General features: G+C 41.3%; 1 long non-coding RNA gene across 1 annotated transcript; it reads left to right on the top strand.

The window, feature by feature from the left end:
* The first annotated feature begins 1,560 nt into the window (after positions 1–1,560).
* LOC110192984 (uncharacterized) lies at positions 1,561–23,518 on the top strand. The gene is made up of 2 exons (XR_013485779.1): positions 1,561–2,377; positions 22,505–23,518. It is a non-coding gene; the product is annotated as an uncharacterized LOC110192984 (long non-coding RNA).
* Positions 23,519–24,189: the final 671 nt, after the last annotated feature.

The following is a 24,189-nucleotide window of genomic DNA, read 5'->3' as shown; positions in this document are numbered from 1 at the left end:
CACGGAACACTTTGCCAAATATGAGAGAATAGGACCCCTTGGGAGCATGGTTAATGGAACAATGCCTACTTCTCAGTGTTGCTGCCTACAACTTTTCAACCTCAGGGAGGTGTATCCCCTTCCAACTCTGGAGCATAAAAGAGATAAAGGCAGGATGAGACAGCCTATGGGCCATAGGCAAGGAGCCACCCATTAACCCTGGTTGGGTGGTGGAAGTTTCCTACCTGGGGAACTTAATGTGAGTAAAAGCATGGGATGGTGGGTGGGGGATGGGAAGGAGGCATTATGGTTTTCCTTTTGTTGGTCACCTAGACCTGCCTCCCCTATAGAGGTAAAAAACTGAATAACTTTCACATAGACAGGTTTGGGAAATAATGAGAGGTCCCCTACCAGAGTTATTCAAGCAAGGCCCAGATGACCAGTTCTTGAGCATGTTGCAAGAAGGTACATCTAGAATTATGGCATTATAGTTTTAGAGCTTAAGGAGACCTTCGAGGTCAACTTTGCAAAGGCCCTTATTTTATATAGAGAGAAACTGAGGCTCAAATAAATTGAGGCATCTGCACAAGGCCACAGGAGTAGTGAAGAATGATGTACAAATCGAAATCCAGGTGCCCTTAATTTCAAATCTTCCCTTCTTCCCACTATCCTACTCAGGTTTGGGTGGGCCTCAGTGGGATTCTGGGATTGTGTCAAAGCTCTGCAAAGAGGCAGATAAAAAACTGAAAAGGTCTAATGTGAGACCTCAGAGGCTTCTGGGAACTGGGGCATCTTTTCCTTGGTGATGTATGAAGGGGATCAGAACCAATGCCTTCTAAGAGGGAGCCCTAGTGCTTTGCAAGGCTTCTGCAATCTCTCTAAGGATGAAAGCAACTTAACATGGCACAACTAACTATGCCCCAGTGAGCTATAATTCTGCAATAAAAGGGGTCACACAACATGCTATTATATTGTGTTTATAAGAGGCAGTCTCCACTAAGAGTAGTCCAAATGACCGGCATTTCTATTTCTACCAGGCCCTTGGTAGATAAGTTATGGAGATAGCTTAATATATAGGACTGAGACTCTGTTTGGGGCAAGTAGGGGGCAGCAGGGGGTGGGGATTGGGTGGGAGGTGAGGAAGAGGAGTTAATTGAATTTTATTCCAGGCTTCTAGGTTTAGGACAATTCTTTCCTTTAAGAGAAAATTAAAGGGTAAGTCCTGTGCCTTTGCCTGAAGCTAGAAAAGAGGGCAACATTTAGGGACTTTTCCAGCCTTTCCGTCCCTTTTCCTCCTGCATCTGTCTTCTACTGGCAACCTTAAACCACAAGCTTTTAATTTTCTCTGGAGATTAAACCAATATTTACCAGTTAAGCCTGCACTTATCCTTCAAGTTTGTTACTGGAAAGTATTGGTTTTGAGTAAATGTGAGGCCTTGTCTAAGTATAGTCCCCCCCCCCTTGGCCAGGCAGGCTACAGGAAGAGGACTGAGGGGAAAGTCCCAGCATGGGAGGGAGAAAGAGGAAGAGAAAGAGGAAGCAAATGAGGAGGAGGTGCTTACAGTGGTTGGAGGGGAATCCCATTCCCTGTCTGAGCTATTTTTCTCCTACTTAACATTGCCTCAGATCTCAACAACTGAACATTTTGTTAAAAAGTCAGATTCAAAAGGAAAGTCTGTCTCTCTTGTATGTATGAGGGTAAGAATATTCCAATCTGATAGATACAGAAAATCAGTCTTGTAAATAAATAGGTGTGTGTGTGTGTCTGTGTGTGTGTATGTATATATACATACGTGTGTATATATTTGTGTCTACATGTATATATACATATATATATGTATATATGTGTGTATATGTATTTATACATATACATTCAAGAGGGGCATTTTAGGTAGTTACTGTGCCTACATATAGTAAATGATAAGGTACTTACAGGCTACAGTCTGATCTATTTATACAGCCTGCTCAGATCACTGGCAGTTGTTCGCTAGATGTGAACATGGGCTGGGAAACCTCCCTAGGTGTGACAGGAAGCCTGCTTGGATTGACTAGATAAACTGGTCAAGCCATCTGAGTCTATATAAAAGCCTCAAGCTAACTGGAAGGCAGAGAGAGGAGAGTCACTGCTGAGAAGGAATTGCTTGGGAGGTAGAGAGAGTCTACTTTGGCCTCACCTTATGCCCTTTGGCTAGAAGAAGGCCTCCAGAACTTCTGAGGACTGAGTGATTTCAGACTGCCAACCTTCACCCTGCCATCCCAGCAGTGTTTCCAGAACAACTAATAATAACAATGTCTTGATTGGGAACCAAGGATAACCTGGACAAGCACCCATGAAGAAAAACTACACCGACCTAAGGGAAGCATCTTTATGACTTCAGCCAGAGGCCTTCCAGTAGCTGTGAGTTACCTTTTCTGCCTGTTTTTCTCCCTAAATTTAAGTGTATTTTCTCCTAGACTTTTATTGTTTTGGTGAAAGAGCATGTCACAGACTTTTTTGTGGGGATGTTCAGGGCAAGTGTTGTTATTACACTGCCTTAGTAAATAACTTTTTGAAAAATTGTCTGGCTAATTAATTGATATTGACTGATTATTATATTGGGATGCATACCAGTGGGGGCTCATGAGCTATTGCACTAGAAAAATAACTGAAAATTTCTCAAGGCTACTCCTAGATTCTGAGGAGAAATTTGAGATAATAGCAGCAGAGTTTCAGTGCAAAGAGGGTTTGGAGAATAGCTCCAGATCTATATGTTCTAGAACCACACATACACATACACACATATGGTCATAGATTTAGAGCTAGAAGCAAAGGGAGTTTAGAAGCTATAGAGCCCAGAAACATCATTTTACACATGTGAAACCTGAGGCCCAGAGAGGTGACCTGATATACCCAGGGTCATACAGCCAGGAATCATTCGAGGTAAGATTCAGATTCAGATCTTTCCAACTTCCAGCCCAGTATCCTATTCACTCTATCGTGCTGCTTTGACACATCTTTATATCTATATTAATGCATACACATAGAGCAGGGGACTTCAAATTGTGAACTTTACATGTCATCATCAATAAACAAATATTGTTAAGCACTTACTATATGCCAGGCACTGAGCTAAGTACTGAGCTTAGAAAAACAGCAAAAGATAGTCCTGACTCTCAAGGAACTCACACTGTAAAGGGAGAGACAGTAAACAAAGATATACAAACAGATTATATATAAGATAAACAGGACATAATTAACAGAAAGAAGGCACTATAATTAAGGGTGGGTAAAGCTTCTTATAGAAGGCAGGAATTTTGTTAAGATTTAAAGGAAAGCCTAGAGGTAGAGATGAGGAGGGAATGTGGTCCAGACACGGAGGACAGCCAGAGGAAATGTCCAGGAACAGCCAGGAAGTCAGTGGCACTGGAGATCAGGGAGTAAGGTTTAAGAAAACTGGAAAGCAGAAAGGGGGCTATTTGTGAAGGGCATTGTTTGTTTGTTTGTTTGTTTTTTGATGAGACAATGGGGGTTCAGTGACTTGCCCAGAGTCACACAGCTAGCGAATGTTATGCATGTGAGGTCAGATTTGAACTCAGGTCCTCCTGACTTCAGGGCTTGTGCTCTATCCACTGCACCTAGCTGGCCCTGTGAAGGGCTTTGGATGCCAAACAAAACATCACTCTTAGAGGCAATAGGGAGCCAATAGAGTTTATTAATAAGGAAGGTGACATAGTCAGATCTATACTTTATGAAAATTACTTTAGTGTCTGAATGGAGGCTATATTGAAGTAAGGAGCAAAGTGAGGCAGGCAGACACACCAGTGGGTAAGGGCAAATAGTCTAGGCATGAGGGGATGAGGGTCTGTGCCCGTGGAGTGGCAGTGTCAGAAGGAAAAAGGGGGTGTATTCAAGAGATGTTGCAAAGATATGTGTGTAATGCATACATGCTATATACAAATACATACATATATACATGTGTGTATGTATGTGTGTGTGTGTGTGTGATATATATATATATATATATATATATATATATATATATATATATATATATACTTACAAAGTTGAATCCAATTGAAATGACTGAACAATATATACATATATATGTATGTATGTACATACAATACATACTATATATATATATAGTATGCATATAAGTATAATACTATATTTCAATCTAATTTCTTGTTTCTTTAATTTTATGCATTTTAAATCATTGACCTTCACCCTTTTTGTCAACTCTCATGGGAGACAGCTAGATATTCTAGAGACTTGAGCTCTGATTCATTGAAGGGGGTGAGGAGAGCCTTGTTTGAACCCTTTGGAATTCAGTGGGAAATCTGAAGGTAGAGGTGGGGCTGATATCTGCACCTCGATTAAACAAATTCTGAAATTTAAAGTCAGAAAGTTTAGAGTGTAGAGTTAGAAAGTTTAGAGTCAGAACGACTGCCAAGGTCTTCTGGTCCAATTGGTCTTCTTAAAAGGAGCCCTACTAAACACGCCCAAGTGGCTAGACAGTTTGCCTTCAGTCCCTAAAATCGACAGCAAAACAAAGCCTAGAGAAAACAGATGTGGCAGGGGGGCTGCTAAGTGCCAAGACAGGGTATCACTTCATCCTGGAAAGGACACATGGGTAGGGTAAGAGGGATGGGAAGGAACAGATGATGAAGCTTCTCAGCTAGTTCCCGGTGATTCACCTGCTGGGATACAGATAAATCCTCTGGGCCATCATAGCAGCAGCCTAGGGTACACAATTACGGACCCCATGGTGTTCTTCATTCCAGCTCAGTACAATTAGTTATAATTAGTATTAGAATTGCATTTATCCAGGCAGCTAGGTGGTACACTGGATAGAGCATCAGCCCTGGAGTCAGGAGAACATGAGTTCAGATATGGCCTCAGACACATAACACTCACTAGCTGTGTGACTCTGGGCAAGTCATTTAACACCAATTGCCCCACCAAAAAAATTATTACATTTATCCCCTCAAGAGAAAATATTGGGAAAGGAGAAGATGTAGGAAAATGGCCATGTGGAAGGCTAAAGGTTTGTCCCTTCTCTTTAACTAGAAATTGATGTTGCCTACAGAGGAAGAATGAGAGAAAAGCTCAGAAGGAAATCATCTGGAGTAGTAAACTTGGTATCATAAAGACCTGGGTTCAAATGCCACTTGCAAGTCTTACTAGTTGTGTGATCCTGGGCAAGTTACTTGAATTTTATGCCTCAGCTTCCTCATACAGAAATCATAGGAGTAGGAGGGGGGACTTGTTATCAGTGTCCAGCTCTAAATCTCTATCCTTTCATCCTCTAAACCAGAACACCAGGGTTCTGATTATGGCTCTCACTCGATATGGTAGATGATAGGAATCCAGGAAAGTCATATAATCTCCCTCTCACCCAGTAGAATGTAAGCCACATGAAAGCAAGGATTGGTTTTTTTTGTTTATGTATTCCCAGTACCTAGAATCTGAATTCCTCTTTGGATTGGATTTCATTGCATTGGATTAGATTTGATAGAACCTGCCTCTCTTGTCCTTAGCTTCCTTATTTATAATCCTTTCCTATTAGGATGACTACCATTCATCCCCAAATTCTCCTGGGGTGAAGGTCAATCAATAATCATTTATTAAGAACCTATGATGTGCCAGGAATGGTGTTTTAAGTGCCAAAGCTACAAAGAAAGGCTGAAGTCCCCATCTTCAAGGAGCTCATGAATGAATGGGGGAGGCATGTCAACAATTATCTACAAATGAGCTCCCCCACATAAATAGGAAACAATTGGCCCACCTAAGGTGCCATCATGCAGAAGGTAACCTCTGAGTCTCCAAGGTATATCCAGGGATATTTAGGCTCTAAAAGAAGCACAAAAGTGGGAGAGCTCTGGGAGCAGCTCCCATGATGGGACGTTCCACTGGAGCTCAGGAAGCAGAGCTTTCACATCATGTTTCTGGAGCACACTATGGGTTTTATTGGCCACAACTTGGGAAGACTCGGCAGGAAAACAAAAAGGGCTTGCCATTAGCCACACGTAGAGCACAGTATTTCCATGATACATTTGCAAAGTATTGGAATAAAAGTAAGGGACTGAAAGATTGGGGGACTTAGGAAATATAGTATACTTTAGTTTTAGTGAAGTATTTCACAAAGTCTCTTGAGCTAAACTTTTGGACAAGTTAGAGAGACATGGGCTAGAACAGCAGTTCTGAAACTCTTTGCTCTCAAATCCTTTATAGTCTTAAAATTTTATCAAGGAACTCTTACCCCATAAGTACTTTTGTTTATATGGATATCTAACTGTGTTTATTGTATTATGAATTAAAATATCTTATCATTGATGTGAAAAATGGCTTGACCCTCACAAATCCCTCAACATTGTCTTAGGCATAAATCCCCAGGGGTTCCCAGGCCACATTTGTGAACAGCTGGTTTAGAAGATAACAACTGGTTAAATGACTAGACCCAAAGAGTGGTCACACTTTAATGGATCCATGTCTGCTTGGAAGGAAGAGATCTCCAGCAAGAAATCTCTGGGATCCATATTTGACCCTATGATGTTTAACTATTATTATCATCATATATATATATATATATATATATATATATATATATATATATATATGTATATATATATATAAAATCATTATTTAATTCAGTGATGTGGATGCTTATAAAAATTTGCAAATGACATGAAGCTAGATGGATGGGAGAGATAGAGAGCTAAAGCTTTGAACAACAGAATCGGCCTCCAAGAAGGCTAATACATGGGGCCGTTTTCTAATCCTAGGAAACTTATGAGAGATAAAAATAACATGGGTACAATATGGGAAGGGATGTTGTGTGAAGAAGTAGAATTGTTAATATAGATGATGACTTTGGGATGTGCAGATAGACCCAACCAAACACAAATGAGAAAAAGTTATAGTGGAAATGTGATAGGTTTAAAAGTTTGATGATCTTAATTTTCAAGATATCTCAGAGTAGGGAAGATACCAAAGAAAGGATATGATTACCATGCATTTATCAATACAGAAAACAAACAAACAAAAGAGACAAAAAACAAAAAGATGCCCGAGAAGTCATCAGCAGATTCTGACCAAAATTCTGACTTTGTAATCTTTATCAAGTCTGGTGAAAATCATCTATGCCTTCAGAAAAGACATTACTGAAGAAAAAGTGAGAAGGTAGGCTTTCACAGACAATTCTTGGCAATATGTTACTTGTTATTTCATACAAATCACTAAGAGATGGAGAGGATAAATGATTGCCCAGTATTTAGTACTTATGGATTATTAAACAAAACAAAATTAGAACCAGTTGAGCAAAACATCTTTTTGAAGGCATCCCTCCAACAAAATATTCTCTTCATGTTTATGTTGTGATCATACTAAAGTCCATGTTGAATGTGTGTAACCATAAATATATTTAATTAATTAATTAATCAATGACTGTCAGATTGTCATTGTCAAATAAGAAATAAAAACTAAGAGAAATATTCTTTTTTGTGTGTGAAGCAATTGCGGTTAAGTGACTTGGCCAGAGTCACACAGCTAGTGAGTGTTATGTGTCTGAGACCGGATTTGAACTCAGGTCCTCCTACTCCAAGGCTGATACTTTATCCACTGCACAACTTACCTGCCCCCAGGAACATTCTTAGCAGAGATATTTGACACTGCCGTGGATGCTTTAAGAGGCTACATCAAAATCAAAGAGTTCCCTGTAAATGGTGGGATCTTCCATATGGCCCTATTTGTAGACAGTTTTGTGCTGACCATACTGAGCTCCAGAAAACTCTAAGGCCTCCTCAATGAGCTAGAGCCAAGTCAAAGCCTAGCATTCCACATAAGAAAAATCAAGTGGATAAATAAGCTTGTTTTCTAGACTATAGCATATAGTTGGATGGGTAGTTCATGGAGTTAGCAGTTTATGTAACTTGGACAGGCACTGTTGTTGGACAATGAATTGGGTTCAAATCTAATGAGGAGGAAGATATCAGAATGAAGTACACTTAGAGAATATCACTGCACTCTTAATGATTTTGAGTTGTTCTCTGTAGAAAAATCTCATTTTTTTTAGTAACACTATTCTCCCAGTGATGCTATAAGCTGTAAATACAGACTATTGTTGTTTTTTATTTGTTTCAGTTGTGTCGATCTCTTTGTGACCTTATCTGGGGTTTTCTTCACAAAGATACTAGAGTGGTTTGCTATTTCCTTCTCCTGCCCATTTTACATATGAGGAAACTGAGGCAAATAGGATTAAGTGACTTGCCCAGAGTCCCACAGCTAATAAATGTCTGAGGCTGGATTTGAACTCAAGTCTTCCTGATTCAGGGTCCAACATTGCAACACCTAGGTTCAGAAAAGGCAGAATTAGAGGTGAGTCCAAGAGCTGCAGAAATATGTGTAATCATCAGATCATGGATCCAACACTAGAAGGCCCTCTAGTCCAAACCTCATGTTTTATGGATAATGAAATTGAGACCAAATGAAATTAAGGGACTTGACTAAGAGCATTTGGGTATTACTGAATGAGATTTGAACTCAAGTTTTCCGCAGCCAACGTACCTTCCAGTGTATTTTCCACTATACTACTAATAATGACTTAACTTTTGAGAAATATCATTAAAAGCATCATAATGAACATGTATAAGTAGAAACAGACGTAAAATCATGAAAGCAAGGGCAAGAGACAAGAAAGCGAGATGCCAGATGCTGCACTGATATCTATGAAAGGAAAGAAGGAAGGACGGAAGGAAGGAAGTCAGGAAGGAAGGAAGGAAGGAAAGAGAGAAAGAAGAAAGAAAGGAAAAAGAAAAAAAAGAAGGGAAGACATAGGCACAAAATATACAAAATAAGCCTTTGTGAGTTGTGACCTGCAGCAGGGGTGCATTGATAAGATGGTGCACACAACCAATCATGGAAATAATCCTTGGGTAAAGCAAGTTGGTGGAGTGCAAAGAACATTAGACCGAGACTCAGAATTGTTGGTTCTGGTTCTAGGCTTGATATTAAATGTATGTGTTTGATCAAGGCATTTCAACCTCCAAGTTCCAATTTCCCAATCTATAAAATTAGGATCTTGAATTTGACTATAAGTACAAAGCAATTTGGTTCTATCTGTAAGAACTCAGCTAGGTGGAGCAGTGAGTGGATAGAGGGGTGGGCCTGAGGTCAGGAAAACTCCTTTCCTGAGTTCAAATTTGATCTCAGTTACTTACTAGCTGTGTTATTCTGGGCAAGTCACTTAATTCTATTCGCCTCAGTTTCCTCATCTGTAAAATGAGCTGGAAAAAGAAATGGCAAACCACTCAAGTATCTTTGCCAAGAAAACCCCAAATGGGTCATGAAGAGTCAGATATGGCTGAAAAATGACTCAACAATGACATAGTAACCTGAGCTCCATAAATCTGTTACCACTTGCCAGTAAGTCATCAAACATTCCTTAAGCATCTTCTATGCTCCAGGCTCTGGGAAAGCAGAGAGCTTTCCCAAGCAGAAAGAAAGCCAGCTCCTGCCCTCCAGGAGCTAGCATTTTAATAGGGGAAGACAACACATAAGAAGCTGAAAATGGCAGGAGGTGATGGAAAGAAAATGTCTCCAGTGTGGAGAAGTCTGGAGGAGTGTCTCAGCACTCTTCTTAAATGGAGGTTCTGGGAGGAGTTGTCCACCACCCAAACAGAGGAATGGGAAGGGGAACTGATGAGATGTGAGTTACCAGGCTGAAGTGATCTTCCAGTTTGAAGAGGTTCCTGGAGCCTGATAGAGAAATCCAGACAAGGGCAGGTGAAGGGGAAATGACCCACTTGAAATTCATAAATTAGGTAGTAAACATAGAAAGATGCCCAACTGAGTCCACTGTTAGCTTGTAGTCAAGAGACTGAGATGATACCTACCTATTTAAATTCAATTGAACAAACATTTATTATGTGTCAGGCCCTGCGCTGGTACAAATACAAAAGTGAGAAATCCTCCATTCCTCACAGGAATTTATATTATAAAGGGGAAAATACCCTCTAGAAGAGATACAAGTTCAGTACAACATAGTTTTGAAGAGGAGGGCAAGAGGAAGGAGGGGCAGATCAGGAAAGGCTTATTATAGCAGGTTATTATTGTGCTGAGCCTTTAGGGGAAGCCAGAGATTCTAAAAGGTGGAGGTGATGAGGGAGTGGATCTCAGCAGATCAAACTGGAAAGAAGACCATAAATAGATGGGAAGTGGGAGTTTTTCAGCATTTCTATAGCTCTCTATTCTCAGCAAATAGAATTGTCCCAAAATGCAATGGGACTTGGGAGATAATGGCTCAAAGGATTTCCTCAAGGTAAGACTGGATGGCCAGCTCTTGGGAACATAGTACTAGTGATTTGGGCTTTAGTCATGGGTTCAATTGGACCTCTTTGGAGGCCCTTTCCAAATCTATACCTCTCAGATTCTCAGAGACTTGAACTATACTCCCTCTATGTTTTTAATTAACTGATTTTCATGAGGTTCCTAAGAAAAACCAAGCTGAAACAAGATTTAGAATCATTGAATCCTATAATGTAAGAGCACAAAGCCTAACTGTCTCATTTGGAAACAAAAATCCATAGGGGGCAATTATGCCACAGGGTTTTACTTCCTATTTTGACTAATATTGGTATTGAGGCTTTTCAAGACCCTATCTGGTTCATTGATGGTTAATCACTAGCTCGTCCCCTGGTGACTAGCCCCCTGAAGGCTCAGCCTCCAGGGTCTCATGGCCCGGAATGTGCAGGTGGCTTGTAAGCCTCCAAAACATTTTTCCTCTTTTTTTTTTCTTTTCTTTTTTCAAATAATCATAATGCAGCTAGTTAGGAACCCTTGGAGTCTGAGTCATAAATGGTATTATATCTATAAACCCAAATGGAGTTGAGAAAAGGCCAGTAATGGGGGGAGGTGGGGCCAGCTGAAGCAATAAATTCAAGGACGCATTTTTTATTTTAGATTTGGAAGGAAGTTTGCAATACTTAGCTTATTATTATAATCACTTTTTAAAATAGTCTTTTGTATGATTCAGTTACAAGCAGTCATCATGTTCTGCTCAGTTAGCTATTATCAGCCTCGCGGAGGAGCTGGGTGGTAGTGACTCTACCCAGAAGACCCAGGCGAGGAATTTGAGGAATTCCTAAAGCCACTTTGCATTTACAGCAAAAGCTGGGTCAATTAAACCCATTCTTATTGGGATGACCTTTATGGAATTCTCCAGGCTAGTCGCCAGTCTCATTATGTAAGGCTAATGGGTGGCATGCTCTATTTCTTCCATAGGAACAAAGATGATTTTAAATCAAGTCATTTGCATTGCCAGGGAGGGAAGTAGGGAAACTGTGAAAATTCCATAGGTCTTGGAACAACTGGAGAGCAGCGATCTCTTGATTCACTTGCCATATGGGTTCAGGGAGCATTAGGAAGCAGATTCCCAGGGAGGATCTCCAAGCCTTCACACGCCTGAGGTTCAAGGCACCAGTCGTCAGAGGACAGAAGAATGCAGGTGGAAAGGATGGAGGAAGGAAGTAGCTTTTAACTGTTCTGATTTTGAAATCAGCTCCCTTACACCAGCAGCATTTCCTCCCACAACTGAGGGAAGAGAAAAGACAATCTTGAGTAGAGGTGGAAGGAGACACCTTCCTCTTACTTCACTGTGAAATTTCCCTCCTCCAGATATGACAAGTGAATTACACAGTCTTCGTCCTGCTGCTTTCTGAGCATCAATATGTAGCAATAGTAACAATTTCACTGAGAGCAGTTTGTGCCCTTTACATCAGGGATGGGGGGGGGAGTTGGATGGATGATAAATAGATGATAGATGGAAAAGAGAGAGATGATAGGTAAATGATAGATTAATAGAACTGATATATAATAGAGATAAATAGGTACACACATAAATGTGTGCATATGTCTATACTTATACACATGCCGCACTTCTGTGTCTATGCATATATGCCACTGGATAATTCATTTTGCAGATGGGGAAATGGAGGTCCATTACAGTTAAATGACTTTCCCGATGTCAAAGCTGGGATTGGAACCCAAGTGCTCTGACTCCAGAAAGAGCCTCCATTTCAGCAATGCTCTGATGCCAATAGGTGACTGAAAAATCAGGGTGGGGGCTAGCAGTGTCTAGGGGCTTGTTCTTTCCTTTAACCCACCTGAACACATGTATGGTAAGGGACCTCAGGCAAGTTGCAGCCTCTCAGGGCTTTCTGTGGTCCCTTAGAAGCAAGGGAGTGATACAGGGGAGGACAGAGAAGCTTATATCAGGAAAGTGACTTGAAATTCTCCAAAGGAGAGTCGTAGAAGGATTATTATTATTTTTTTAAATTTAAGTTCTCAGGGCTACAGGAAAATCATAAACTGTGTCCTGTGAACTTCCCACTTGGCTTCTTCTGGATACCTCTTCAAGTGGACTTCTGCAGCACATCTCTAGGCTCCCCACAAAACTGATCTGTACCCTATCTAAATATTGTTCTTTCAGAGGCCTCAGACTCTGTAATAATAATAACAACAACAACAATAATAGACATTGATATAGTACTTTAAGGTTTACAAAACCTCTTACATGTTTTTACATATACATGTCATAAGATCTGAGTTCAAAACTGGACTCTGCTACTTAACTGTCAGTATGACAATGAAGATATCATTTCACTTCCACTGGCATCAGTTTTTAGGTACGGATAAAAAGGGGATTTTAAACAACCTTCTAACTGAGGTCCCTTCCCACTCCAGATCTAGGATCCTGTGAGTCCCAAGTCCTTATATATCCTGCTCTCTGTGGAAAATCTGTCTGACTCTCGCCCTGAAAGGAACTGGGAAGAAATGACCTCATTCCCTCAGTTGAGTTCAACACCAAATCAATTCAGGGGGATGTCAGGTATCCAAGTCAGGCATGGGATGAGGTGTCATTGACGTTTAACTCAACTGACCTTTTAATTCAGATGAATGTGTTTATCTATTATTCTCTCATCCTCAAGCCACAGTTGATTTGGTCCCCCATACTATTCAGTGTGTCCAGGCAAACCAATCCCATTTCTAAATCTTTTTGAAAGTTAATACATTACTTTCTTCACACCAATTGCATGTAGTAGGTGAAGTATCTTTATCCCCATTTTGCAGGTGAGCAAACTGAGATTTTGAGAGGTAAAGTGATTTCTCCATGATCACACATATAGCAAGTGCTAGGAATCCATTTCTCTTCCCTCCAAATACAGCATTTCACCCACGACAGTATACTCACAGTTATTAGATCTTAGTGATTTCATTGTTAGATCACATGTGCACCCAAACATGCACACAAGTGAAGTTCCCATGTTACAGCATAGCCCCTTGCATGCAAGTACTCAATAAATGCTGATTAAATAAATACGCATACCCTCCCTGAAAGCTCCTTGAGGGCAAACATCCTTTTCATTTTTTTCTTTCTGTGTCCAGCACCAAGGACAGTGCCTGACACACATTGCTTAATAAATGCTGAATTTGTTGAGTTAGCTCAATGCTGGGGTAATGTTTACAGTTAACTTTTATTCTCCAAAATCCCTGTGGCTGAAGCTATGTGAATGTAGCTCCCTGTGTCTGAACTGTAGAAAGGAAATTAAAAAAAAAAACTGATGGAAAGTCTCCCATAAAGTCTGGAAAATGGATTGGTTAAGGAAGGAATTGGAGGTTGAAACATAAAGAAACAGAAATAGGAAACTAAAATACGACCTTAGAGGCTTCATGAATGAATCTTGAGAGATAGAAGACAAGAGAACCCTCCTCAGATTCAAGGTCACAAGCCAAAGACTATTCCCCTAAGTGGATCATCCTCTCTCAATTCACGTTGACAAGCATTTATTAGCACCTATGAGGTGCCAAGGGCAGCTAGATGGTGCAGCAGATAGAATGCCAGCCCTGAAGTCAGAAGGACCTGAGTTCAAATCTGGTCTCAGGCAATAGCTGTGTGACTCTGGGGAAGTCACTTAACCCTGCTTGCCTCAGTTTCTTATCTGCAAAATGAGCTGGAGAAGGAAATAGCAAACCATTCCAGTATCTTTGCCAAGAAAACCTCAAATGGGAGGCAGATGTGACTGAAAAACAACTGAGCAATGACAGTAAACACTGGCTACAAAGTAAGGCAAAATTCATCCTTGCCCTGGAGTAGCTTGTGTTCTAAGGGCAAACAATTCTGTATATTCAGTCTGCATACAACAGAAATTGGAGATGATCATACAGGAAATTTTAGAGGATTAAGAAAGGCCTATTGTAGAAGGTAGGATTTTCATTCAGAGTCTCAACCTTCAATATTGCTTTGGCTTCTTCTCTCAGTGGCAATTACCTGGATTCTTCTCTTGATCCTAGGGCCTGGACTGTGGATTAAGATTTCTGTTTCGTGTTCTTCATTCTGAAAGGTCCATCACCACACAGACTATAAATAGATAGAAAGATAGATAGATATACATACACACATACATATATGTATATATGCATGTGTACACACATATGTAACTATATGTGTGTGTATGTATATGCGCACACACAGACACAGACACACACACATACAATGATGCCTTTTTCAACCCCAATCATCATTTCAACCTCCAAATTTGGCGGGGGGAAAAGCACAGTTGATTTTATTCAATGTTTCTTGAGACCAGGAAGCCCAGTGAATAAACTGAGATTTCATTCTGCCTTTATTCCTTTAGTTCTTGGCACATAGTAGGTGTTTACTAAGTACTGATTGAGTAATGGAGATGTCACCTTGTGCCAAGTAAGGGATAGATCTCTCTAGAGGTCTTCTGTCATTGCCATCTTTTTTTTATTTACAATTCCTTTTATAAATGATTGTTCCAACTGGCCCCAAGGCCAAAAATGGCACCCGTATTGTGGTCATATCCTTAACATTAATTCAAATCCTCTCTTTACCATTACAAAAATGAGCTGTGCTCTATTTATTTCAAATTCTACACCTTTTAGAGTTCAACCATCATTATGTCATTCCTAGGACATAAAACAAAGTCTCAAGACTCCAGGTAAGATGTTTGGTTATCTGTCAGAAGGGTATTCATGATCATGGAGACTGAAGGGTTGGTGGAATAATGAGAAGCACAAGTAATGAGTGCAGTGCTACTCCCTGGTGTACATCTGCTAGATCAGCCAACATTTTAACAAGGATCACACCCCCCGCCTTGGAAGTGAAAATGATACCAAATGTCATCTGCCTTCTGCATGTTTATTTAACTTTGGGGAAGATATGATTTATTGAAGATTTGGCTCTGGTAGAAGAAAAACATTTTATATTGCTTTTTCAGCTCCACTTTAAACAGCTACTAAGAGGATGGCTTGTTGGTGGGGGGTGAGATGGAGACAGTGCAGATAACTCACCCAGACACTGGGAAGCTGACTCATCTGCTGGCACATGAGTCCTTGTGGAGATGGGCAGGAATGTCCTGGGATGTTCCTCAAAGCCAAGTAGCAGCCTTCGGGCCTGGCTCAGGTGGCCCCCCCATGCACAGGATGCCACAGTAGATGAACTGATCTCCAAGCTTTAAAGGCAGAACCTAGGTCTCCACAACTCATTCACTGGGCTTGATTCAGCAAAGCCCAATGGCAGCCCCATTTATTTCCCTTTGATGCCTAGATCCATGTGCATTTTGACAGAGATGGGATCCTTATGCTTCTGATTCGCTTACAAATAATTCATCCAAATGCTCTTTTGCAAGACAGATTTGATGTCCAAGAAGTCAATTCTTCTTTTGTTTTCTTTTTTTTTTTTAATCCTTTGGGTTTTCCCCCCTCTTGGACCAAGAAATTGGCCAGGGGTAAACGAAAGTCTAACTTCAAAGGCTTGGAGTGCCATTTGAAACTTGGCTGACACTCCAAATGACTCCTATGTTGGTATTTTTTTTTCTTTGTCTAACTCTGAGAAGAGGAATATTCCACTGCAGTTGAAAACAAAGGAAGGGAACAAGCAAACATTTATTAAGTGCCTACTATGTGCTAAGCACTATGCCAAGCCCTTTACAAATATCTCATTTGAAAAGACAACTATTGGGCCATTACTGTTATTATCATTAGCGTTACTGTTCTTCAAAGTCCAGTCCATCATACATGTGCGTTTTTGGGTGGCAGGAGGGGGGTAAAGTAAGGGATCATTATTCTGATTGATAAGTCATTTTTGCTATTGATAGTTTTATTTTTGTACATCTTATATAATTTTTTTCTCAAAATCATGCAAAAAAAATTTGTTCTGTTGTTTCTAAATGCTGGGACAAAGAGGGAGAGAGAGACCTGGGGCCCAGAGTAAGGGTTCTCACTCAGTCTTGAAGAGCAAAGGATGGTGCCTGGACTCTGTTCACTGGACATTGGTCCTTGATTACTAGTAGCCCCATCTTAGCATTGAATTCATAGCCTCCTAGCTATTATCAATTAGGCCCTAAGCTTTATGAAAGGAAAAGACTGTGCCTCATTTGATCACTGAGGCTCTCCCCATTCCCAGAACAGCACTCTCTACACATAGGAGATACTTCAGAAATGTTTGTTGAATTAAATTTGTAAAATATATCTTCTTTTCCTCATCCCAAGGAAATTAATTGACAAGGGTGCAGGGTCCAGTCTTGGATCCATGGATTTGATGTCTGAGAACTCATTCCTCCTCTCCTCCCTCCTCCCCCTGGTTATACTACTTGCTTGTTATATGCCTTTGAGAAGTCATTTAAAGCTTCTGTGCATTAAGGGGAAGGCCCTGAATAATGTGGTTTCTAAGGTTCTTTCCAACTCTCATCTCCCACCCAGTTTGTTACCAGTACTAATTGAAATCCAATGCTTAGCATATTGCTTGGCACATAGTAGGTACTTAATAAGTGATGATTGATTGATTGATTGATTGTAGTCATTATCTATGATGTTTTCATGGTTCTGCTCAAATTCTACAGTATCAGTTCATAAGATTTTCCTATGTTTCTCAGAATTCTCCACATTCATTTTGTCTTAAAAAGCTGTAATTACACTATATTCACAGACTACTAATAGTTTAGCCAATGGACACTGACTTTGTTTCTAGGTCTTTACTACTACAACAACTGTGGAATTCTTTCAACAAAAGTGCCCTCAATCAACCTATTTTTTTAAAAAATTCTTTCTATTGAACACAATTTGACTGCTTATATTCTTAACACAATGTGGACACGGTGTGTCAGAAGAGACCTCCACACATCACACAAAGGAACTATTACAGAAAAATGGGTTAAAGGATGCAAATAAACAATTGTATAATCACAAAGGAGTGTGAGTGAGAAAAAACTGATTGGTGCCTGAAGGGCCACAGTGGGATTCCAAAGATGTCAAGAGAATTCAAGCAGGTAGACAGGGCATCCATGGAATACTGAGGGGAGGATATGAATAAGAGTGGCTCAAGATGAGCAGGTTTGGCTGGCTTGTGGTTTGGATCATGGAGGAAATCATGATGAGGTGCCAGGTTAATGGGAGTATTGGAGAGTTGGTATAGCACAGATATGTGGAGAGAAGGGTATGGGTTCATAGTCTAAAGCAAATCAGGGAAGGATTATACCAGGCTATATTTTTGGACCTTTGCTGGGGAAAGAGCATTGTCATATTGTCACATATACAGATATAATATTTTTTGATGCTAAACTGTACCATGTAAAGTAGGAAAGTGGAGCTTAACACCACCTTTTAAAATGATCTGTTGTCTGTCAATCTGTGGGTGTGACCCGAGGTTCACCAAAAGTCTCTGCCCTACTGATCTCCATCCAAGCAGTGCCTGCATTTCATGATACCTCTCATTTAGGGAAACAGAGAGCGGGAAGGGACCTAAGACATCATGGGGGCCAAACTCTCTGAGAACTGAGTCCCAGTGTGGAGAAGTGACTTGTCCCAGGTCACGTAAGTGGTAAACAACAGAGCTGGGAGCAGGTGTACTCATCAGTGGTGAAATCAGGAAAAGCTTATTGAAGGAAGAGACACTGGCTCTGAGCATAGAAGGTAGCTAGGGGTCCCTGCGGAGGGAAGAGAGAAGGGACAGGAATGTAGACATGGGAGACCACCTGTATAGAAGTGGAAAAGGGGCCACCTAAAGGTCAGGTTGAATGGAATGTGGTGTTTTGGGGGAGGAGTTGGGGAGGATTATTGCATCATAGGCCTACAGCTAGAAGTGACCTCAGAGGAGTAGTTGAACCTCTTTATTTTACAAATAAAGAAACTGAGACATGGGGAAGTTTAATGACTTTCCTTGGGTCATGTATGCACTGTCAGGGCAAATATTTAAATCTGAGTTCTCTGACTGTAGCACCAATTTCCTTTCCACTACACCTCTCTTCCTAACTTATGTCACAGACTACCTTGGATTATGTCTGTATGTATCATGTATTTAGACAGTTATTTCCATGTTATCTCTCCCAATATGAAGTTAAAGGACTGTCTTCTGCCTTCCTCTGTATCTCTACCACGCAGTGTAGTGCCTGGCACATAGTAGGTGCTTAATAAATACTTGTCAAGTGAGTGTTATCAAACTCCAGGGATAAAAGTGTATCTTCAAGGAGCAATCAATAAACTCAGAGTCTCAAGGGAGAAGTCAAGATGGTTGAGGATGGAGAAACAGCTGTTGGATTCAGCAAGTCAAAGATCACTGGTAACTTTGGAGACAGCAATTTCAAGCAGAGTGCTGGGGACAGCAGCCAGATCATAAAGGGCTGAGAAATGAGTAGGAGGTGAGAAAGTGGAGACAAAGTTGTAGTCATCTTTTTCAAGGAATTTGGCTATCAAAGACAGAGGTGGGGGTTAGAGAAATATACGACAAGAGCCTGGGGCTGTGGTGGGATTGTGTCTCTCAGGTATACATCAGTTACTCTTACTGAGATAGGTAAAAGTCTACACAGAACACCTCAGGTATAAAAGCCAAACATCTCAGATATTGTGAGGAAAACCTCTTTGAAAGGAGGACCACCATCCCTTAAGAGCAGGCCCTCTTTCCTACCCCTAATGCAGTGACTTACAAAGTTTCACTAGAAGCCTCTCCATGGCATTATTCTCTTCTCGAAGGAACTAGATTTAAGAGACTATTGCCATCTGATCCAGACTTACAGACTTCAGAATTCAAAGTGACCTTACAGTTAAATCCCTTCAATTTACAAGTGAAATACCTGAGGCCAGGAAACTTACATGACTGGTCTATAGTCCTACAGATGAGTTATGACCCAGAGGATCCTAGAATCCAGGTCCCCCAATTCCTTCCCTAGTTATGGAATCATTACATTTTCCTGCATAATAAGCTGATTCCAGTGGCACTTTATAGCCCCAAAGTAGAACTATCTTTCCCATCAATGACACCTTCCATAGTAGTGTCAGTATTATTACTGTCGCTGGCCATCAAGCACCCAATATGACACAAACATCCATGATGATCCTGGTCTGGTGCTCACTGACAAGGATTCCAAAGACGGTTGAAGCATAATTGGTCACTAGGGGAAGGGGCTGACTATTTGGTATGAAAACCAAAGCTTATAGGTAAAAGAGACAAGGTGAGAAAGTACAGAAAATTGTTGGATTATGTTGTTTGCATCACCCTGGAAAAGTAGAGGAGAAAGCCACCATTCCAAGGAAGCCATCACTTCAGGGAAGCCTTCTGGCAGAATGGGAGATTTGAGAGGCAGCACACAGAGAGAAAGTGCATTGTATTTGACATCAAGATACCTGGATTGGAACCTTGGTTTGGATGGTAATTATTAATAATTAATTAACAAATAATCATTACTAATTAATAATGATTAATAATGATTTGGGCTTTAAGCACATTGAGCTCGGTCACTTGGCCAAGGTCACACACTTAGTGAATGGCAGAGCTGGGGCGTGAATAATTAGTTCAAATAGGAAGCTGTAAGATAATGTGTTCCCACCGGAAGTACCCTCCCACCCTGCTTGTATTTGACACCCTGTAACTTGACTCACATAGTGATGTCATTTTGGTCTTCTTCGAGAACAAAGGGCAACCATCAACCGTTTGGATTCCTAGCGCTTAGTGCAATGCATGGCACATAGTAAGCACTTAATAAATCCTTGTTGACTTGCCTTGTTCTATGTTGTTTCTACCTTCTGATCAACATATGAAAGTGCTCTCCAAATTCCAAAAATCCAGGGCCAGGCTCTAAATGCCTTGCCCTAGTTTTACCTCCAAAATCACATCATCTCAACATTTTAGTAGCAGGCTCCAAGTCTCCCAAACTATACAGAGCTTCTGTCTGCACACATTAAGGTTCAGGGAATAGAGTCAAACCCAAGAAAGGATCAGATATTGGCTCAGTGTAGAACAATTATCCAAGAATATGAATTCCAAATCTGAGAAAGTAGCCAGGTCTCCTAAATGCAATGGGAGAGATGACATGGTAAAGAAGGGAGTTTCTTAAAGAATAGGCTTCAGAATCTAGGGTAGGGGTAGCAAGGACCTAGACCAGGATTATAGGGCTCCCCAGAGCCACCTCCTTCTAGTGCCTTCTTCTCAGTATGGATTTCGAGGTACTTTCTAATTGGGTCCTACCTTAGCTATTTATGGCAGTTTCTCATTACCCCCCAACATGAACACTCCAATCCAAACAGATGAAATCTCGTTACTAATCATGAACACTACTTACATCATTCACTTTCTTACTCCTTCAGTGATATTATTATGAGAACTTGAAATAACCTGCCCATTCCCTTAGGGTCTGGAGAAATCCACCATGAGACTGCTTCTTTTTTGTCTTTTTATACTAAGTGACTAGTATGGTGCCTGACATGCAGGAAGTGCCTAATGCATCTTGAGTTATTGAAGTTCCAGCTCTTTCCTGCTCTGCACAGAGTTCACACCATGTGCTTCACTGTACGTTGTGTACTGTCTTGTGTCCTATCATCACATCCTGAGTAGAATTTTGTCTCCCTAATTCAACAGGCATGTCCTTTAAGGGCAGTGACTACAAGTGATACATGCATAGTAAGTGCTTCATAAATATTCTCTTTATCCCTCTTTCTCTCCCTTCTCTCCTCTCTCTTTCTCTTTCTCTCTCCCTTTCCCTCTCCCTCCTTAGCCCTCTCTCTTTCTCCCTTTCCCCCCTCTCTCCACTCCCTCCATCTCTGACTCCCTTCCACTGTCTCTATGTCCCTTCTCCTCTCTCTCTCTCTCTCTCTCTCTCCCTATTTCTCTTTCTCTCCCTCCTCCCTTTCTTTCCCTCTTTTTCTCCTTCCCCCTCTTTCCTTCCCTCTCTTTCCTCCCTCCATCCATATCCCTCCTACCCCCTCTCTTTCTCTTTCCCTCTCTTCTTTCTTGTCTCTCTCTCCCTCCCACTCTCCTCTCCCTCTCTTCCCCCCTGCCTCTCTCCAAGAGCTGGTTAACTACTTGCCTGATATGTTATAGAAGGGGAGGCATAGACTGGACTCAATGGTAGGTGTTATCCCTTTGAATTTTGATACTCTGTAGTAACTGATTGTTACTAAAAAAGTAGATGTGACCTGAAAACATTTGCAATAATTATTATAGCTGATATTTATAGAATGTTTTGTTATGTGGTGAACACTTGGGATATACCATCTCATCTGCCCCTCCCAATAACTCCGTGAAGTTAGTGCTACACCTAGTGGGTTGTTTTTTTCTACCTCTCTGAGATATTTCAGATTGGGAGATCCCACCCCATGAGGAACTTTCTCAGGCAATAATGATCAGGGGCCCTGAGAGAGCCCTGGGGGACTTACCCAGGCTTACACAGCTAGTATATATCAATGGCAGGACTTGAACCCAGATCTTCCTGGCTCTTAGGCCAGCTCTCTATCCACTATATTACACTGACTCTTGTAGATATTATGATTCCCATTTTATAGGTGAGGAAACTGAGGTACAGAGTGGTTAGGCAACCATTTTCCCATGTGTACAAGTCAGAGTCATACAGTTAATAAGTGCCTATGTTGGGATGGGAACTCAGGTCTAATACTCTTTCTATCACACCTCCCTGCTTCCTCAAAGGGGAAGGAACTGTCCAAACACATGGGGTTAAAGATGAGGTAGAGGGAACCTGCAAGGGAGCAGGGTGAAGCTTGGCCCTCCTCAGGAGTCAGGACACCTCAACTGCAGAATCAACAGGGAAGAAAAACAAGATATGTGGGCAGAGAACGCAACAGGGCACCAGGTCCAGAAGTACTGTCAAGTCAAGGAGAAGCAGAATTCATTGTCTTGATGGATAAAACAGAACCATCTCCACCAGGAGACATGCAAGTAGAACAATGACTAGATTGTGGTGCTGGGAGTCAGGAAGATCTGAATCTGAATTCTGTCCCAGATACTCACTGGCAGGGTGATCCTCACAAGGTACTTAGCCTCTCACAGCCTCAGTTTCTCCATGTGTAAAATGGGGATAATAATAGCACACACCTCCTAGGGTTGTTGAGTGGATGAAATGAGATGCTATTGTAACAATACTTTCACTTTACACACATTCTACGCCTTCTTATTAGAAGACGTATGACTGGAGACTCTTCTGGGCAGACATAACTGATTGAAACATTTCCACAAAGCAGGAGATCAGCTGAGGAAGAGTTCATGAAGCCCCACCCACTGGCATTTCTCTTTGGAAGACCTCATCCCTCCACAAGGTCCAGAGCATTGCATCTGATTGCTTTGTTCTCCATAAACTCTGAAATGAGGCTGTGAAATAAATGATCATGATTCACCCGCTGCTCATGGCTATAAGAAACTTCTGCCTGGTTCTAATGTGGAAGCATTGGATAATGAATTCTGAGTTGGAATGCCCTGACTGCAGGTTCAAGTGCCCAGCATGTGCTCTAGGAGAAGACATGGGTTATCTGACCCCATTCAGTCTCTCTTTTTGCCCTGTTGACCCAATCAGTCTGTTCTGGTCCTTGGCCTACCAGTAGAAGGCTCATATCTCTAGGGATGATCCCCTTCTCCAGGGGATCTCTGATGGATGAGACTCTTGGTGTCCTGGATGGGGGAGGAGCAGGGGGTAACATATATGCAGCATCTGGTTATGAATTCACATCTCCTCAAAGTCTAGGGAGTATCACATTTCATTAGCTTTGGGCTAAGAGGCCAAAAAGAGCTGATTCGCTGCTGTGAAAAGAAAAAAAATGTCCTACCGGGTGGCAAACTTGACATATCTAATCATCAGTGGCAGAATCACAGGCCCCCTTCCTAAACTCTTCATGCACACACAGACACACATACTCACCCCACACACATACACACATGCACACACCTATTCACACACCCTCCCTCATATTCACACACACATGCACACACAGACACACCTACTCACACACACCTTCACTCTCACGCACAAGTGAACACATGTGCACATGCACACACATATGAGTGCACATATACCCCTCTTTCTTTGTTCATATTAATTCAATGACCAGGAGTAGCTGGAACAAGTCAACCAACAACTTTATATTCAGTTCCCTTGATATTTCAGGTGCTGTGAATACTGAGGCTACAAATACAAAAGGGACGCAGCTTGCATTTTATCAGGCAGAATGAATAAATTCAAAAGCATTTTGTAAGCCCTTCAATTTGTCTATCATTGTGCTATGTGCTGGAGATCCAAATACCAAAGCAAAGACAGTCCTGTCCTCCAAGAGCTTACATTCTAATGGAAGAAACAGCTACATATCTAAAGGAGTGTCAGTCAGGGAGGGGTGCTTTGAAGATGACAGTTCCCAGGATGGTGAGTGGGACCAGGGGCTGATAGCCACACTCTATGTAGGAGCAATGGTAGTTAATTTGATCTTGGTTCATGGTTCCCAAACTAGGAGGTGGGGTTCAATTTCCTGAAATTGTGTTCAGAGGTAAGTAATCACTAATTAAGAGAGTGCTGTCCACTCCCAGCCTTGGAAGTTTCACCAGAGCATGGTTTGGAGTGGAGGCTGTGAAGGAGGTGGCCTGAGAGAAGGCAATCTTGGTGAAAAATCATCCTAACATTTTTGCAGCCTTGAAAGCCCAACATGTAGTTCATGGCCAGCACATAATTAAATACATAACCAAAAAGGGCAAGGACATATGCCTTGTTCTGTCTGTAGACTCCCTGAGGCAGGGACCAAGGAGCCCAATTTGTCCAACACGTGTCTGAATAGGAATCCTTTCAAGGGGTGGGGATAGGGGGAAGGAGGAAATACAAGAATTCACAAGCCTGCCATTGAAGCATGAAGTAGTCATGATGGGGAGGAGGAAGGTGAATGTCAAT

This window comes from Phascolarctos cinereus, unplaced genomic scaffold (genome assembly GCF_003287225.1).
Source record: "Phascolarctos cinereus isolate Bilbo 61053 unplaced genomic scaffold, phaCin_HiC Scaffold_4;HRSCAF=312, whole genome shotgun sequence".
In the NCBI taxonomy this organism is placed as follows: Eukaryota; Metazoa; Chordata; class Mammalia; order Diprotodontia; family Phascolarctidae; genus Phascolarctos; species Phascolarctos cinereus.
The sequence above is the reverse complement of the archived record's forward strand: the minus strand, read 5'-3'. Positions and strand labels throughout refer to the sequence as shown.